This window comes from Gossypium arboreum, chromosome 8 (genome assembly GCF_025698485.1).
Source record: "Gossypium arboreum isolate Shixiya-1 chromosome 8, ASM2569848v2, whole genome shotgun sequence".
In the NCBI taxonomy this organism is placed as follows: domain Eukaryota; kingdom Viridiplantae; phylum Streptophyta; class Magnoliopsida; order Malvales; family Malvaceae; genus Gossypium; species Gossypium arboreum.
In genome coordinates, this window is record NC_069077.1 from 48,500,723 (window position 1) to 48,505,099 (window position 4,377).

Genomic DNA, 4,377 nt, shown 5'->3' on the forward strand with positions numbered 1-4,377 from the left:
CTATAACTATTTGGTTATATCCTGAATAGCCATATAAAAAACAATAGAATTCATCACCTTCCAGTCGATCGAACATCTGATCCATAAAACACAACAAAAAATGGTCCTTCTGAGTGGCTTTATTCAACTTCCTGCAATCAATACAAATTCTCCAAGCAGTAACAGTTCTCATCGGAATCAACTTGTTACACTCATTTTCAACAATCATGATTCCACCTTTCTTCGGCACACACTGCACTAGACTTACCCAAGAACTATCTAAAATAAGATAGATGATTCCTGTATCTAACCATTGGATCACTTCCTTGATCACAACTTCTTTTATAATAGGATTGAGCCTCATTTGCCTATCAATTCGAGCGCTTTCACCTTCTTTTAAAATAATTTTATGCATGCAAAAAGAAGGGCTTATACCTTGAATATTAGCTATAGTCCAACCAATTGCTTTCTTAAATTTCTTTAGAACAGTAATTAGCTACTCCTCTTGATCCATCTTCAGTTCTGGTGAAATAATCACAGGCAAAGTGGAACAGTAACCTAAATAAACGTATTTCAAATGGGAAGAAAGTACATTCAGTTCAAGTTTAGGTGGTTCTTCAATTGACAACTTGGTTGCACAAATTCTTTGACTTCTAACTCTATCAGTTCAAACCGTATGGATTGAATAAAATTTCTCAGATTGGCACCCATCAAAGCCATGTTTTCTTCACCTTCTTCATCCTCTAAAGGGTCAATATTTAAGGCTTTCTCAATTGGATCTTCTTCAAAATTGCTTTCCATAAAAACCAAGGTTTCTATCTCTTCTATAACTGAACACTCTTCTGTCAGATCAGGAAATTTCATCGCTTTAAGAATGTTAAAGGTTACCTGATCTTCTTGAACTTGCATGTTGAGTTCATCTTTCTGCACATCAATTAACGTTCTCCCCATGGCTAAGAAAGGTCTCCCAAGGTTAATCGATACTTCCTTATCTGCTTCAAAATCTAAGACGATGAAATTAGCAGGAAAAATAAATTTATCGATTCTTTCTAAAACATCCACAATCTTTCCCTCGAGATATGCTAAAGATGAAACCGCTAGCTGAAGCGTCACATTTGTAGGTCTTACTTCACCTATCTCTAACATTTTGAAAATAGATTAGGCATCAAGTTGATACTCACTTCTAAATCACGCAAAGCTTTACCACAGTAAGATTCACCAATGTTACAGGGTATAGTAAAGTTTCTTGGGTCTTTCAATTTCGATGGCAATTTATTTTACAAGGACGCACTACACTTTTGCCAAAGCAACAGTCTCATACTCACTCAGTCATTTCTTCTTAGATAGTATATCCTTCATAAACTTCACATAATTTGGCATTTGCTCTAAAACCTCCACCAATGGAATATTGATGTGTAACTGCTTCGAAACATCAAAAAACTTCTTGAATTGCACCTCTTGTTTTTACTTGTATTGCTACAATCTTTGCGGATATGGAGGTGATGGAACTTTCGGTTGAATCGGATAACTCTTCTGAGTAGGTAAATTTGCATCTAAATAAGATGTTAAAGTATCTGAATTCATTAAGTTAAGATTTTTTCCTTATCAGTCTTTTCAGATTTTGACTCTTTTGGTGTAGGAATTTCAATAGTTGGTTGATTCCTCTTAATGGGCTTATCTTTGACATCAATCAATCGGGGCTCTAGAATTTTACCACCTCGCAATGCCACTACCTTGATATGTTCTTTACCCAAATTTCATGGATTCTTAATATAGCTCAACAAGGTTCCTTAGGGTCTATTACGAAGCTCCGTAGCTAACTGACCCATTTGGTTTTTCAAATTTTTCAAAATTGTTGCTTGGCTTTGGATCAAAGTGGCATCCTTTACCATGTACGCTTTCAACAAGTTCTCCAAACTATTTAATGCCTCAGCTTGAGGTGGTTTTGGAGCTTGCTGATTAAACCCTTGACATTGGTTAGGTCTATTCTGCAATAAGTTGTTGTTCGGTCAACTTCCTTGGCCGCTTTAAGAAAAATTAGGATGATTACGCCATGAAGGATTGTAGAAGTTGGACTGGGGTCCTTGTCCACGCCTATTTTGATGTTGGTTCCCCGCATAGTACACTGACTCGGGATTTGATGGACAATTCTCAAAAGAATAGCCTTCCAACAGTACACATAGGAAATTACTTCAAACAGACTTGGTAGCTAAGCTACAAAATTATTAGCACTATTAGCGGTAAACTAATTTAACATAGAGGAAATAGACAATACTTGAGCCGATAACGAAGTGAGGGTGTCAACTTCATTAACTTCAGCTACACGTCTTTCTGAAGTTATTCAATTTGTTGGCCATTGATAGTTATTACTCACGATCCTCTCGATGATCTCATAAGCCTTATTATAAGACTTAAACAAAATTGCACCATTTGCAGAAGCATCTACCATCAATCTTGTATGTGCATTAAGACCATTATATAATGTCTCAAACTGGATACAATGAAGAATCCCATGATGGGGACACTTATGAAGTAACTCTTTGAATTGCTCCTAAGCCTCATACAAAAACTCGTCATCCAATTGTTGGAAAGTTGTAATCTCATTCCTCAACTTAGCATTTTTTTCTAGGCGGGAAATACTTAACCAAAAATCTCTCTGCTAATTCTTGCCATGTAGTTATGGAACTTGGTGGGAATTAATTGAGCCATGCTCGTGTTCGGTCTCACTACGAGTACGAAAATAACTTCAACCTCAATACGTCTTCAGTCACACCGGCTATCTTGAATGAATGACTCACCTCCATAAACAATTGAAGGTGGAGATGTGGATCTTTCGTGGACATACCACTGAATTGGCCCACCGTTCGGAGCATTTGAAACATCACTGGTTTCAATTCAAACTAGGTTGCCTCAATATCTAGCTTTCTAATTCCTGGATTTAACTCACTAAAAAGTCGCACAGCATATTGTCTGATGCATCGATCCCTTTCATCGGCAATGAGGATGGGATTTCGTACATGATTGGCTTCATTACCTTGGTCTTGATTCTAATTTCCAAGGTCCATCTTGACTTGCCATTGAGCTCTTCATTGACGTCTTCTTTGTCTGAAAGTTTGCTCAATTTTAGGGTCTATAGGGAGTAAATCAATAATCCAATCTATGCTCATAAACACCTAAAAAGAAAATCACAAAATTAAAAAGAATAAGTTAGTAATGTTAGAAATAAACCAAATTGGAAGAAAATAATTTCACAAAAAAAGGACAATGGCAACAATTAACAATCCCTGGCAACGGTGCCAAAAACTTGTGCAAGTGTACACAGTCGTTATCTAGTAATAAGTAAGTATTGAGTTATCATCTCCACAGGGATTATATCTGTGTTAAATCACTTAGTTGTAAAAATTATATTAGCAACTTGGTAAATAAAAACACAATATGATTGAGAAGTGATAATTAAAATTAAATGTATTAAACTAAATGCAATGATCCCTAATGCAAATTATCCTAAATATGCAAACTATATGAATGAAATAGATTTTAGAAAAATTAAACACAATTTGCAATAATTATAACATAAATAAACTAGGAAAATTACTTTAATTAAACTAAATTTATTATCAACATGCTTAATAACATTTAGAAAAAAATTCCATGGCAACTCGATCTTTCATGAGTTTGGAAACCACATTAGGTCCTTTCGAAATCCTTTACTTAATAAATATGCATTTTACTGATCCTTATTTACTAAGGGTTTCTTAACATTTGTGCGAGGTAACAGGGACGTTTTGGGTTTGAAACAGTTTAATCACACAAACCTAAAAACTATACAGATAACAGAGCTTGGTTAAATTTGTTATACAACCTGCAACTTAATCGGGTTAGGATATAAATTGAGAATGCACATTTCAATTATGTGTCCACTAGCCGTTGTCTAGTTAGGATCACTCAACTAATTCAGGTGCATTTCAATCACGTATGAACGAAATACAGACTTGATTTTAACTGAAAACATGATTGTAATAGCCCAGTTTTAGCTTAAATCAGAATGGTGGTTTTGAAACCACAAATATGAGGTTAAAAAATTATTTTAATATTATTTTATGTGTTTACAGCATGATAGCATGTATGTGTGAAAGTTTCGAGATTTAAATTTATTGTTTAATAGCTCAATTTGAGAAAAAGGACTAAATTGCGTAAAATGTAAAAGTTGCATGCTATAAGTTAAGAGTGTCTATTTGCTATGGTTTATTAAATCAAAAGGTCTTTATCATGTTATGATGCCATTGATCAGCTTAATGGACATTAATGGCCTTATATTTGATGATTAAATGGTTTAGTAACCAAAGTTAAAATGGTAAATTATGTATTAAGTATAATAAAACAAAACAAAAGCCATAT

The 4,377-nt window shown here is 34.5% G+C and overlaps 1 non-coding gene across 1 annotated transcript; it reads left to right on the plus strand.

The window, feature by feature from the left end:
• The first annotated feature begins 2,486 nt into the window (after positions 1–2,486).
• Positions 2,487–2,593, plus strand: LOC128280081 (small nucleolar RNA R71). The gene has a single exon (XR_008270262.1). It is a non-coding gene; the product is annotated as a small nucleolar RNA R71 (small nucleolar RNA).
• Positions 2,594–4,377: the final 1,784 nt, after the last annotated feature.